Raw genomic sequence first — 15,990 nt, forward strand, 5'->3', positions numbered from 1 at the left:
TCCTTTCTCTGTTCTCTTCCCCTTTACCCTTCCTTTTCTCTCTTTCACTTCCCCATCCCATTCCCTTCCCATTTCAGTTTTTCCCTTAGGGGTATTATCCAAAGCAGAATCAGAATTATGAGGCTTGCTTTATTTCTGTAAATATCTGCTTCATTGTCTCCTATCATACCTCAAAGTGGAATTAATTGAGCTTTAAAGGATAAAGAGTTACTGCAAATATATCACAGTGAAAGACGTATTACAGAAGTAAATCTACTAATAAATTAGGTTGGACTCGAAAGTTTCTGGGCTCTTAAGCATTCTACTGGATTTGTTTACAAGATCAGTGTCACCAAAAAGAGCCAACAAGTCATTAAGATGCTCAAAAAATGCAAAAGATAGGAAAACTGAGCTTTCTAGGAAAATGGAGAGGTCTGAAGTAGCTAAGTGAATTCAGTTAGTTATTTTTTGACAGATTCTGAAGGCTTCATGATCTACATACTTTCAGAGAAGTGACTAGATTTCACAGACCAGAGTTGTTACCAAAAAATTGTCTTCCAAATGCATGGAAAAGAATATAACTTTTGGTGTCAGTTAACCTCTTCTGCTGATTTCTGCTTTAGAGTGGGTTTTTTGGAAACACAGTAATCCTGGCAGTAATTGTCAGAAATAATTGAGTATTATACTAATTTATAATAAAAATCCAATATTAAAAATATTTCAACTGCTAATTGAATTTTAAGCAATATAAAAAATTCATTTTCTCAAAGCATATTATTTCCAACTTGACTGCTTTTTTAGCCAGATAATGAAACCAACAGATGAAGATATTTCAGTTGAATCTATGTGTTTTTGCTGTCATGAAACAATTTATTAAATGCAAAATTCTGCATGAAACCTTATTAGGTACGTAATGATCCTTGTTAGACAGAATTCTGCAGCCAAAACACAGTAAAACAAATAGGGTTTAGATCTTAAATTACCTAGTGATACTCCCAAATTAAGGATTTGTAGCATGTCATTATATATACAGATGGCATTATGATTTCCAAGAGCATGGAAATGTTATATTTATAATAGGAAACAAACAAAAAAAACCACCCAAACAACAAAAATCCAAGAGCATGTAAATGTTATATTTATAATAGGAAACAAACAAAAAAACCCCATCCAAACAACAAAAAAACAATCTAGTATGTATAAAGCAATTTATTCCTCTGGAGGGATTCTTTTTTAAAATGTTGAATTTGAACATCAAATTATTTTAACAGAAAATCTAGTATGAATTTTTCAGTTAATACTATTTTACCTGGTACATGCAGAACCTAGGAGGCAATAGCACTAATTAAGGAGCTAAAATCAGTAATAACACAAGGCAAATTATAGAGTACATTCTGTGCAGGTATCATTTTTATATTTAGAGCAGAGTTAGTTGGGTGATGGGCTATTAAGAAAGGAAAGATTAGATAAGAGGAATGTACCTATTTAACTGGTTGCCATTATGGCAGATAACTGATGGGTATTTATCTAAATGGTTTTTCCCATCTAACTCATATTATTCATAACTCATTTCCATTATCCATGGAAATACTTTTGACATGGGAACTGAGCAACTGAGTACTGGTTTTGTCATTGAACACTATTCCAAGGGCACAACCTTCATTGCCTTCTACAACAGGAATAGCCCCACCCAAACTATTTTCAGGCCAACTACATGGTCCAAAAGCAGTGCCTTGCTTTTCTCTGTTTTGCACTACCCAGTTGTAGGGCTTCAAGATGTAGTAGAGCAGTGAGTGATGGGGTAAGAGAGCAATGTCATAAGAATGCCTGTTTTCAGACTGATCTGGGGACTCCAAAGCACACAATTAAAATTACACTCAAACTTTAAAGAATGAAGTGGGATTGGCTGTTATCCAGCATGCAACAGGGAAAAAAAAGGATGCAGTTTACAGAAGCAATTCTGTAGAAATACTCATGCTTTATTTACCTTGAATATTGAAATCTGTTCAACATTCTAGTAACTTAAGATTCAGAGTCTTTGCTTTAGAACTTTATCTTGACCTTGACTTAGAAATTTATGTCTTCTAAGGAAGTAGCCATGTTAATGTATCTTACTGAGTTTCCTTTACCACTGTTCAGAAAGCTCTTTAACATAGTTTTTGGCTGGCTCCTAGAGTATCTGCTGCTGCTCTATTTATTGCTTTGCAAGTAGTAATCCCAGAGAGAGTTACCATCAGGATCAGCATTATTCGAAAAATATATGCACATCCATGCCGATTAGTAGGCAGTGTTATCCTCTGTTAGGTGTGGGGAAACAAAGAAAGTTGTGATCTCCCTGAGATAATTGAAGGAGCCTTTATTTTGAACTGAGATGCAATTTCTTGCTCTAAGGCCTGTATTCAGACCATGATGCCACTTTTTTTCACATCTTTCTCTTTAACCTATCAAACTGAGATACTTCTTATGGTAATTGGTAGTAAACTGGCACATTCAAACATCAATTTCTATGTGTGAATTATTACTCAGTATTTTGTGGTAATAATGACAACATCAATATTTTAAAATAAACAAATTTTTCAGTTTGTTAAATAAAGGCTTATACTAAAAAAAGCAGCTTTTAAAATGTATCAAATGCCATTAATGGATATCTCATTAAGCACAAAATATCATTTAAATATGGAAGTTATTATCTCCCACATTGTTGCAGCTACTGCTTCAAACCAATTTCAACAGATCTTTTCAAAAGGCTCTCATTTCACAAACTATTTTGCTCTGTCTCGCTACATTGCTCATCACTGACAATTTCTTGCCCCATTCTAGCATGCATTGTGGCAGTTGAGGAGTATTTAGGGTTGAAATATAACCTGTAGCTTAATGTTGAAGGCACCTTTCTGTGTAAAAGATCTTCAAAAACATTTAAATTAGCTTTATTTTAACTCCTATCTGTACTGTGTCTGGTTGGTATAGTGTTAGCTTTCTTCAGAGCAGCTCTTTGTTGCTGTTTTTTGGATTTGTGGATAAAACAGTGTTAGTAACATGTCAATGTTTTGGCTGAACAGTGCAGCATTCTGCTTGTCTACGTATAGGAATGGGCAAGAAGTTGGAAGAAGACATGGCTGGGACAGCTCACCCAAATTGGCCAAAGAAATTTATCTCTTACAATACAACTTCCCACTCAGCAATAAAAACTGGAGGTAGAAAAAGAAGATACATTTTGACTTCCAAGGAGACCATTGCTCTGACACCAGCTGCACTGAGTTCTTAGACTTTCCTGTGTTCTGTTTTGGTATAATTGTTCCAATTACAAACTTGAAGGCACAGCATTTCTCTAAACATTAACTTGATATCAATAATTAGTAAAGTGAATTAGATACAGAGACAAACATGGTTATAACCATGGACGATGGGCAAAGGATTCATTAGCAGGTTTATAATACCTTAGATGAATCCATTGAAGATGCCAGGATGTCACAACAAAACAGGATGTTTGTAGACATAGATGCTTATAAATCATCATCTGCAAAACTCCTTTAGACTACTGGGGCTTTTTAATACCATTTCGAAATTCAATTAGTTATAAGGCATGGAGAACTCTCATGCAAACAGATATTAACAGTGTTCATCAGCAGAAACTTGCTAATGAAAAGTTTCACTATGGTTTTCACATCCTATTTAAGCTTCTTTTTACTAAAATTTACAGGTATAAAAGCACTACTATTACTTTTCAGAAGCATTAGAAATAGACTTTATACCTTCCATATTTGGATCAGTTACATAAAATCATAGAATCACAGAATGGTTTGGAAGGGGCCTTAAAGTTCCAACCTATTTCCTATGGGTAGAGATGCCACCTGCTAGATCAGCTGCTCAGTGCCCTAACCTGGCCTTGAGCACTTTTCAAGGATGGGATATCCCCAGTTTCTCTAGGTGCCTTTGTTTGGTCTTCCCTGGTCAACCACTGCAGTCACTCTATCATAGAAAATCACCAGGTTGGTAAGGCATGGTTTGCCCTCAGGGGAAACATCTTTGTTTCACTGATAATTTTATCCCAATGATATCTCAATGTCAGGTCTCACTGGGATCAATACTTTCACCAGTTCTTGTCAACACAATGTTGTAGGCAGTAGGTACAAGACTGATGTGAAAATAATATACAGACCTACTTGCCTACCACCACATCATGCATACTCCTTGTCTCCACTGTGATCCAATGTTCAGGCTGAACAGAACATGTAGCTGGATCTGAATGCAAGCAAGACAAGGCTAATGCTAGAGTCACTCTAGAGTAGAATAGAGTAGAATTTATAATTGCACTTTGGTCTACTTCATCAGATTTAAGCCCAGAGGTCAAGACTTTTTATTAGTATATTTACATCTGTTTTGTGGGCAGTCTAAAGCTTGCTCTGTTATGGTCCTGGATGGCTTAGCATAGTACAGTGCTGAAGAAAATATTTTTGCTTTCAATCTGGGCTTAATGGGTAAAAAAGCTGGAGCTATTGTCACTTTTCTTAGCAACCAGCTCACATCTGGCGAGAGCAGTGTTATAAGCTCTGGTGTGCCTGCAAATATTCTCCCATATGTAAATAAACAGATATTGCTTATATATTAAACTTTCTTCTGTGTCCAGTTGTCAAGGAGATTGTGTCCATTCCAAATAAGTTGGTCAGACTTCTGTTGTATTTAGCATCGTTCTCCTTTCTCCAGATTCTGTTAATATATCTGTTACAGGAAATTATCAGAAGCTCCATATCAGGGAGCAGCAAGAGGAGGCTGCCCTGCCCTGCTAGGACAGGGAAGTCAGAAGCTGAGTATAATAACAAGGCAGGCAGGGGTCTCACAGACAAGGGTCTCAGCACCAAAACAAGATAAGCAAAGAAGCTTTGGCAAGAGTAATCCGTTGTAACTAAGGGTTCAAATCTCTAGTCAAGTTCTTGATGATGAAGCAGGTCCAAGGTCAGTCTGAGGAGATGATCAGGTCCATATACATTGTCCTCAGTTAGAAACAGGTCAGTGCCTCCAGCCAAGTCTGCAGAACTCACAGGTCAAGGTAGGAAGTCAGACCACAGGTCAGGATTAAGGTTTGGCTTAATGGGGTACCTCTGTACATAGACATGGGCATGACTTCTACCCCACTCCAGGGTAACCTAAGCAGGAACAGTGAGAAACTCAGCAGAGACCCCTGCTGAAACTTTAGAAGTCTTTTGGGGAGCCCTTCAACAGAGTCTCCTTCCACCTGTTTCCTCATATTGTGTTTTATCAGCAAGCTGGCCTTGAGTACAGAAAGATGAGCTCAAAGGGAAGGCTTGCAATTAGGATGCTAACAGTTCAATTTTTAAGATGAAGAGAGACACTGCAATTCATCTTCAAATTAATATGCAGTTTTCTTCTTTTTTTCTTAATAAATCCCATGGTTTAAGATAGCAGTCTTGCAATAAGCTCAATAACATTGGCCTCAAATAAGCAAGATCCCACTTTAAGAGCTATGTGGAGACCATAGCTAACATGAGTAAAGCTCACTTCCAGTAAGTCTTCTCAGAAACATTACAAAATTATGAAAGCAAAAGTTACATTTTAATCTGGGTTGTTAGGTCTGAGGAAAAGGCATTTGTTAAAGGAATTATTTTTTGGTGGTCCTTTTGTAGAAGTATAATTACTCTGCCAAGCAGCAGATTAATGGGAAAAAATGCTACTCTCTGCATTTTTTGTTCATTTTAAGATTTTTTTTTTAAGTTTCTTTTCTCATTTTCTGATTTTATGTGTAATTATCTTCCTGCCTTGTTTTCCTAATTAGTATATACTTATATAGTTAATTTTTTTTCTGGGCCTGCAGAGCAAATTTGTGCTGGTGTACTTAGTTTAAGTGTTGGTATTGCATCAGAAACCAATTCCCTCAAAACAGACTGGTGGTCCATCTGGTTCAGTATCCTATTTCCTGTAATGGCTAGTAACAGATGCTTGACAGGAGATTGCAAGAAATCCCATAGAGCCCAATTTTGATACATTTATTCATTAGGGTATTATTTTCTGAGTTAAAGGTGGACATTGTGGAGTAAATATGCCTTTATTTTTAAGTCAGCATCTAACTACATAACAGTGATTATTCTTTTTCAAATCCTTTCAAATGTGATCACTCCTTTTATGAATCATATTAGGTGATCCATCCTCACATAAATCACAAAAAACAATGGTTTTCTCCAGTCAAAATTAAAAGAGCAAATATTCAGTCTTCTGAAATTCAAATTATTTATCCAGAACATTAGTGGATTAAATGTTCATGGTATATTTTTTAGAAAGAATAAATAATAAAAACTGACAGAAAATACATTCAAGCTTAAGCAAAGCTATTTGTGCAAATTAAATGATAATTAACATCTGGAGTACCTGGAATTTGTTGAAATCAAAGATCTGCTATTCAGAAATTTTTTGTAATATCTTTCCTCTATATAGAACCAGTAATAGAAATAACGCTGGAATATGTAGATGAGTCATTTTCTTCATTATTACTTTTAGATACGTCTAAATAAACATATTTTAGTCATTGTGTTAACACAAGCAAGCAGCTAGTATTGCATATAAAATTCCAGTTGCCTTATAATTGATTCTATATGGGGATTTTTTTTTTCTTTCTGCATCCCTGTGCTATCCACAAGCCTCCAGGTCAGTGCATCTGCAGTAGTCTACACATTTTAAATGCCAAGCAGTGTGAATGCTGAACAGATGATATGTGCAGATCACTGCTGCTTCTTGCAGCTCTGTTTCAAAGCAAGAACTGAGCTGAATCCTTTTACTGCATTTCTTTGAGATTTGTGATTATATTAGAATTAGAGCTTTTAAGTATTTTGTGAGTCTTGAAGGGTTCCATGTCTTCGAATGTTCCCAAAAGCAGGTCAGCTATCACATGCATTGGTAGCTTAAAAAAGGACCCAAAGATGAGTTCCAATAGATGTTCAGGAAATTGAGCTGGAAGCCACCACAGAGGATGTAGTCTTCTTGGCACTCTAAAACTCTCTAACACAGACAGTTTTGGAAAAAAAAAAAAAAAGACCTTTTAGTACTGATGCTTGCCAATTTTACTTAATGTAACAGTATACAAACAACAGAATATGTTTACAATTATCAAAACAAGTATTTTAAGTTGAAATGGAGCTGTGCTATTTAGGGCAATTTTCCATCATCTATTAATTGCTGCCCTGTAATATTAAACTATAAAAATATTTCAAAATACATGGAGATTTAAACTGAGGCAATCAAAACTTTTAATATGGCTGGTGTAAAGGTGCCTTCAGAAACCTAATTCTTGACCATCATTCCCCTTGCATCTCATGGTAATATTTTGTTTAATTAAAGCATCACAAACACTGGTTTTCACTGGACTCTTGTCACATTCGCTACAGAGGATGGACAATACTCTCTTAATGAGCACTTATTTAGGGTTTTGTTTTCTGTTCATTGTTCAATGTGTGGCCTTATGTGTTTCTTACTCTTCATTATTTAAACTTTACTTAGAAGACAGAATTCATTAATGTCTTTTCTGTAGCATTCATTACTGAGCTGTTTGGCTATTTCACGCAATAGTTAATTTATATTCATTTGGTCCTTTTGACCCTGGGGGTCAACTCCTCATTTTACAGGTGGGAAATTGACAGAGGCAGAGAGAAAAGGGAAATGCATTCTTAAAATAAAAGTCCCAAATCAGAGGAACTCATATTCAATTATCATCTGTAAAGTAATTTATATTATATTTATTATAGTATATATAATTTGTTGTATAGAATTATTTCTAGTATAATTTATATTTTAATCACCCAACTTCTTCTATTGCAAGTGTAAATACTTGTTATTCAAGCAGATCAGTCTCCTAGGATGAAGATGAATCTCTTATTTTTAATCCCCTGAAAATTTGTTGGCTACTTAAGCCGTTGAAGTAACTGAACTACTCCAAAGACTGACAGCACCCAAGACATGCTTATCAACAGAGCATTCAGTATGCAGAATAGCAATTAATTTAATTGCACACTGAAAATTATATTTATTTTTTATTTTTCCTCATATCCTCCAGACCTTACTCCTCCCCTTCTCTCCAGTTTCTAGTCATTATAATATGCTGTTATAATGATATTATATCATAGAATCATAGAGTGTTTTGTGTTGGAAAGGACCTTAAAGATCATCTAATTCCTACCTCCTGCCATGAGCAGGGATGCCGCCTACTAGACCAGTTTGCTCAGGGCCTCATAGTACCTGGCCTTGATGGGGTATCCACAACTGCTCCTCTGAGCTTCATGTCATCTGCAGAGTTGCTGAGGGTGTGCTTGATTCCACTGTCTACGTTGTTGAATGGCTGGAAGAGCACCAGTTCCAAGACAGAGGCTTGAGGGACCACGCTTTGTATGCTGCACATTATTATATTTTTCTTGTCAGTATTTCTTTGCTGTCTGAATGGCTTAATTCTTAGACATCTTTATCATTTCTAAACTCAGTTTTCCTATATAGTCACTTTCACTTCCCTTAGCAGCTTTAAGCCTCTTTAGCACCAGCTCCCCAGGTTTCTTATTTAGTACTTTGTCTGACCTTTATCTCTACCTCTTTCTCATCCATGTGGTTAGGTAATTCACTGAAGCACAAATAAAATAATGTCTATATTGTATCAGAGCTTAACCCCATTCCTCCATTAAGCAATTAGTAATAGCAATTGCAGCAAGCATTATACAGCATGTTCCCAACATGCTGCATGTTCAGTGAACATCAATTGTAAAATAGTAGAAATTTAATTCTACTAACATTACAGACAACAGGCAAGTTTATTTGAGTCTTTTATAACAATGTCACATTTGGGGAGATGTTTGTAGGGGTGGCAGGAGTATTATTCAACAAATGGCATTGCCAAAATGACAAGCTCTAAAATAGAACAGCTACATACAACAGTCTTTCTTACAAGAAGTTTTAGTGTTCTATTCATCATCATTCTAATTTCATCTAGTGATTAAATTTTAAAATAAAATGAAACAAAATATCACAAAACAAACTCCATTCATATAAAAATGTAGCTCAAATACAAATAGAGTTTCAGAGCGATTCGCCATGGAGAAATTGTATTATAATGTGAAGTTTCAGGGAATTCACCCAATAGGTAAGCCTGCCAACTAGAATTCAATGCTACACTAATTCATAGAAAACTTTTATATACCTGAGATGTGAAAAATAATTGAAAAAATCAGAAACTAAATTATATGATCAGTAAAGATTAGAAAGATCTTGAACAATAAAGTCTATACGGAATCACAGAGTGGGTAGGATTGGAAGGGACCACAGTGGGTCAACTGGTCCAACTTCCCTGCTCAGTCAGGGTCTTCCTAGAGCACATGGCACAGGTTTGTGTCAAGATGGTTCTTGAATATCTCCAGGGGGGGAGATTTGACAGCCTCTCTGAGCAACCTTTTCCAGGGCATGGTCACCCACCCAGTAAAGCTCTTCCTCACCTTCAGGTGGAACTTCCTGTGCATAGGTTTCTGCCAGTTGCCTCTTGTCCTACTGTTTGGCAGCATTGAGAAGAGCCTGGATTCATCCTCTTGGCACTTCCCTTTAGATACTCACAGACATTGATGAGGTTCCCTCTCAGTGTCTCTTCTCGAGGCTGAACAGGCCCAGATCCCTCAGCTTTTCCACACAGCAGAGATGGTCCAGTCCCTTAATCACCTTTGTTGCCCTCCACTGGACCTGCTCCATGAACTCCATGTCTCTCTTTTCCTGAGGAGAGCTGAATAGGGGGACAGGATCACCCACCTTCATCTGCTGGCAATGCTCTTTCTGATGCACTGCAGGAATTACAATGGACTCTCCTTCCTTTCTAGAGAACTGAAATACTTGGAAGTTGTTCTTCAAATAGCAAAGATGATTTTATGCATAATATCAACACATTCTAAATTAAATTGCTGCAAGCACTTCTCAAAAAGGAATGTCTATGCTAAAATACCCTAAAGTGCCTTGGCAGGTTTTTTTCTGTTTCTGAAGACTACAAGCTATTATTATACCAAAATATTATCAGCATTAAATATAATTATATCAGTCTTAAATAAAATTACATCAGTCTGTAGATAGGGTTAAATCTGTAGGTTTGTTTCCTGCAGATACATCTGTTTAATAACACCTGTTTTAATTACCTGCATAAATAATCGACACCTGCATATGTGAAGAGAGATCCTATCACATATTACTAATAAAAGAGATTTTGTCCTTTTTATATGCATAACTGCCTTTTTTTAAAGTCCAAATTCTAAATTAATATGTTATTGATATGGTTTTAAACCAAATAAAATAAATAAGTTGTTCTTCAGTTCAGTTAATTACCTGGAATGGCAGTAATTCCAATGATTTTCCATATTTACTGTATTTTAAAATTTAGTGGCGGATGAGTTTACTGTAAGTTACCACAAGAAAAAAACATATGAGAATAATAAAAATATTAAAAATGAAGATGAAATGATATGAATATTAAAAAATAAATCATAATATGAAGATTTAGAGGGTAAGTCATAGGAGGAGTGGCTGAGGGAGCTGGGATTGTTTAGCCTGGAGAAGAAGAGGCTGAGAGGTGACCTTAGCACTCTGTACAACCGCCTGAAATGAGACATGAGGGTCACCCTCTTCTCCCAAGCAACTGGCAACAGGACAAGAAGGCATAGCCACAAGCTGTGCCAAGGGAGATGTAGATTGGGCATCAGGAGTAATTTCATCATGGAAAGGGCTGTTAAACTCAGGAGTGGACTGTCAAAGGAAGATGGTGGAGCTGCCATCCCTGGAGGCGTTCAAGAAATGACTGGATGTAGCGCTTAGTGCCATGGTCTAGTTGATACCGTCTAAGTTATCTCAGAGTTCTTTCTCAACCTAAATGATTCTTTGGCAATAATGTGCTTGTCTCCTTACAAAATATTTCTCCCAGTTAATAGCTGATTTAAGTCTCTCTGTCAAAAATAATAATATTAAGATTGAATTTTAATTAACGTAATTGCTCTTTGCAGTAGAGTTCTTCATAAGGAATAAATCTGAGGCTAACATTCAACTTCCTTGTCTGGCAAGCATTTCATTTTTACATTTTCTTATTTCAAGAGAGATTAGAAATTGCAGTTGAACATAAAGCCTTGCTGGCTTAGCCACAGAATTGAAATTTAACAAGATCTCTTCCCAAAGATCTTTCCATTTAAACAGACCAGGTAGGCCACACATGTGAGAATTTACAAGAGATGCAAAGTGACTTGGAATCAAACCGAGCAAAATGGCAAAGACAGAAGGAAGACCTAAGCTTCCTAAGACTCAAATTTTCTGTTGATTAAGACTCCTGTGTAAAAATTCATCAGGATTCAGGACTATTTGGTAATGATTTAGTTCAAGACTATTCACTTTAACTCTGGTACCGAGTAGTGCTTCCAGAGAAGTATTTTACTAGAAGTCAGCTGTACTGAATTTTTTCTGGAAAAATTATAAAGACTTTGAAATACTTATGTAGGAAGCTTCTCCTGAGGAAGTGCTTGGATTTCCCTTTGTCCTTAAAACAGCGACTAAGAAAGCAAATGAGAAAGCTCCTTTGTGAAACTGGCATGGTGGTAGTCTGAGTAGGGAAGTCTGGTCCAAAGTTCAGTCTTTACATGATGTTTCCTGGTGGTCCATGAATAAGACAGGACTAATTCTACTCCTAAAAACTATTTTCTCAACATTCTTATTGCACTCAAATGAGTAAAGTTTGGTTACCATTGAAAGGTGTAACAATCTATTTCAAGCAAAATCAAACTAACAAAGTTAAACACTCATAACTGAGAGGATCTGGTACAAAAGACTAGGCTGACTGCAGGTGCACATACCCATATGATTTCAGTCCAGTTATGGATTGATGACTATGAGAACATCATGCAGACAACGTAAAAGCATCTAAAACCAACAAGGTTTGTACATGTAACAGTGAAAGCAAAAGAAATGTCAGTACAGGTTTCAACATGACCCTGGGTGATTAAAATTTGGAGAGTTTGGGGAGGGTTGCATCTTTCTCCAGTACAGTTTACATTACAGTACTTAAAAAAACATTTACAAAACCTGTGGGTTGAGGGGGGAGGGTGTTAAGCAAATATGAGGCCTAATCAGTATTCTTTGTGACATCATTTTCTAATAAACTGCATGGAAACTATCTTCACTAGAGGTGAACCAGTAGTTTTCTTCATCTGCTGACGCAGACTGGATTACAACCCAAGACTGGCATTTAATAATTCTGGAAGCAGTAATCCATGCCTAGGTTTCTTAGATTTTGCCTCCTTAAAAGTGTTTATATTTATTTTGCTTTTGAGATAATTATGGGAGGGAAGGCTATTTTGCTTTCTGTGTTGTGTTTTTGGATTTTTTTATGAAAGCAAATGAAAGCAAAAAACTATACTACTTGCATGGGGGAAGTTTTGACCTTTATAGTTTAGACTTAATACTTCTATAATGCTTTTGAGGTTTTTGTTTAAAAAATCCTTCATCTTTGTACTGTTTCCAAAGCATTAATTTTTTAGAAGGAAGTTACAGCCTTCATGCAAATTCAACAGCACTTGCTCCAGCAGATGTTCTTGGTCATGCTACCAATGTGGGTGAATAGCATTCATTGGTATAATATGCTTACAATGATGTGCATTGTGCCAGGACCTTTCTAGACTTCACTTCATATGCTTTGGTTATGCAGAAGGAATCCTGGAATGAAAAAGAAAACATGGAGAGGGAAATGGATTAAATGGTGATTTTGCAATCTGAAGCTGTGAACACTTTTTAAACACAGAGTCATCTGCATATATGTTTGATTTACTTATTTTATTAATTGAATATCAGACTGAAATAGGCAAGATGCTATGGCATGGCTGCATTTGACATTTGATTACAGTCATTATACCAAAAAAGTTGACTGTTAGCTAATTTTTGGTTTATAGAAGTACAGATACCATAGAAACTATGTTATTTAGAATGAGATTCACTGTTAGCAATTCACAAATAGTTTAAATTTTCCAGTATATTTGAGGTCACATTAATATTTCATCAATGAACAATCTGCAGATAACCAGTCATCAGTGATGAAGTGATAATATTTCCTTCACAGTCTGAAAAAGTGCTATTAAAAAAAAAACATGATAAAGAGGCTACTTAGTCAAAAATAAAAATGTTTTCTTATTTGTATTTACGTCATCCCTTGCAGGAAGAAACAAGCATTTGTATCAATAGAAGTAGCTAACTGTTATTTAAGAATATAGCTGTTAATATGGGCTTTCTACACAAAAACAAAGAATTTCAGTTCAAATATCCATTATTTAATTAGAACTCAGTGACAGTGGGGTACAGTTATGATCCCCTCTGTATAGCCTCACTATCTTACATATTTTTGAATAACAAATCTGTAATGATGATATGCAAATTTTGACTTTTTAATAACTGCTATCATAATGTGTCACCTAATTTGGGCCACTTCTGTGTACCAATTTGTAGTAATGAAAAATTACACTTTGGTTCCATCTGTGTTCTTATCAGTATTTGAAGTACTGTGTTAGCACAATAGTCCGCTGCAGTTCATAGACTTTATAGCCGGGATTCTTACGCATGACTACCTGGAAATGAACCATAAATAATCATGGCTTGGTGAGCTAAAAACAGCAATATGCAATATAAAACAAAATCCTTTATTTGAATCTCTTGTCTCCTCTCTCATTACTAGTACAGACAAGGAAGTGGGCATGCTAAGCAGAAGCAGATATCATTTTTCTGCATGCTACAGGAATTTCAAATTTGATAATTTCCTGCTGGTAAAGAGATTACTTTAAGATATTAATTCAAAACTTGTATATAAGAGACAGAGTCTAGTACATTTGAATATTACAGAAGGAATAATGAAATATAATTTTAAGTACACTTAGCATTTTGTGCTAAAATCTTTATTTTATGGATTTACTATCTCAGGGTTTTGCCTAAGTCTAAAAAAACCAGTTTCAGAGGCCATAATAAATTATTTGTGAACCATTCAATTAAGCATTTGTGATGATATGAATTCATAATGTTGTGTAATGTTTTGAATATTTATTGCATATCTATTTTATGTTGAGCATATTGTTATATCCTCCAGGACATTTTGCAAGATATTTAATTTGAAGTGTTATTTCCTGAAGGAACAAGCAGACATATAATTCTGCTCTGTTACTTCAACATGTAATGGTAGCTCTCTCTGCTACACAGTCAAAGACGTTTTCTAGACAACCTTTTGTCTAATTAAAATCAAACTGTTATCAGGCATGAATATAGTAACTCCAGCTAGTGATGGTATAAGTACTTACTTTGTATTTAAAATGTTTCCTTTGACACACAATCATTGTTTTACAGTCTTCAAAGTATAGGTGGGGAGTATGATTGTATATTGATCAAATCTGACCCTGGACATAAAATAACAGATATCTACATCACATTTGCCTCAGAAGGACTGTAAAACAGGGGTATTTAGAGCTTAACTTATACAAATTATTCTTCACTATGGGGAAATACTTAACCTTCAACCACTTGGGCATGCTGCAATCTATTGAATGACCCTCCATGTATCTTTATCAAAACTACCAAAATATCCTAAAGAACTGATCTGTCATGGAATGATTGCAAAAGAGAAAAAAAAAAAAAAAGCCAGTAGCTGTAGAAAATTTCCATCCAAAGAGAAGATCTATGACTCTTATACTTCCATCTCTAACCTAAGTGTACAGCACAATGGAAATTTGTAAAAGAAAGCAAATATATCCAACAAAAAGATTCACCCAAAAATATCCCAGCAAAAAAAACCACCAAAAAGTATCCAATAAGCCTTACAAAAATGAGGTACTAATTGTATATGATGCTTCTTCTTTTGGAGGAATGAAAATGCAAATAATCTGTAATGGCTGTTATTCTTGTTGCTTAGTCCATTACTCTGAGCTGTTAAGATGTAATTACAAGTGCAGTGTGCAAATATATACAGAACATGATAAAAATATTTATTATATGAGCTATAGCACTCAGATAAACAGCACTGACACCTCAAGAAAATCAAATGTCTCATACTGTTTATATTATTTTTGTACATGAAAATAATTTTAACAACACACAAAATATCATATAGAATACAAAAAAAGCTAAGTCCTTAATATTACAGTAGGAGTGCTTTTTCTTGTGGGGGCTAGTTACAGTAAGAAATATGAAGAAAATATTTCTCAAAACTTGGATTACTTCTTTGAATCTTGAATTGGTTTAATAAATACCTAGTTTCCGTTCTCAAAAATTCCTTTTTTTGCTTGTTTTCTTTTGTTGTGAGGAGTACTTTTCAAGTTATGTGTCATCCTCAAGTCTCTCATTATGGGTCTTCCACAGGGCCAGATGAGCCTTCTGAAGTATCAGGTTGCTTTGAACCAAATCCTCTATGCCCTTGAATTAAGCAAGCTGAAAAGCATTGGTTTCTGGCAATCAACATTTTTGTGTTTTTATTCTACAAGGGTAAAATAATGTATAAAGGAATTGTTTAACTCAGCTTTTGGCTCGCCTAACTCTAAAATTGGCATGCTGCCATGCACATGAAAGCTCCAAAAGGGCAGCCATAGATGCCATTACCAGTTGTTGGTCACTGAAACCCAGTAGTATATTTAGAAAAGGCAATGAGTGTTTCTTTATTTCCCAAATGAAGACACTAGCCTTAGGCTAAATGTTGGTTTGGTCTTTGTAATGGCTGTTAAAATGGTTCCATCCTGTTTGCTGACAAAGATTTTATTCATCCTAGTAAAATCAGTTGTGCATCACAGATATGCTAAAAAAAGATGTTAGAATTGACCTTTCTAGTATTTTCTTTGCTATGGGTGTTTTTGCTTTGGATTGGATTTTGTTTGGATGTTTTTTCTTATTTTGTTGTTTTTTTTTTCTTTAAGAATCCTTTCTAATAAGATTCCCACACCACATCCCACATCACCCCCCAATTATCATTTTAGTGTTGACATCAGT

This window comes from Serinus canaria, chromosome 5 (assembly GCF_022539315.1).
Source record: "Serinus canaria isolate serCan28SL12 chromosome 5, serCan2020, whole genome shotgun sequence".
Classification (NCBI taxonomy): Eukaryota; Metazoa; Chordata; class Aves; order Passeriformes; family Fringillidae; genus Serinus; species Serinus canaria.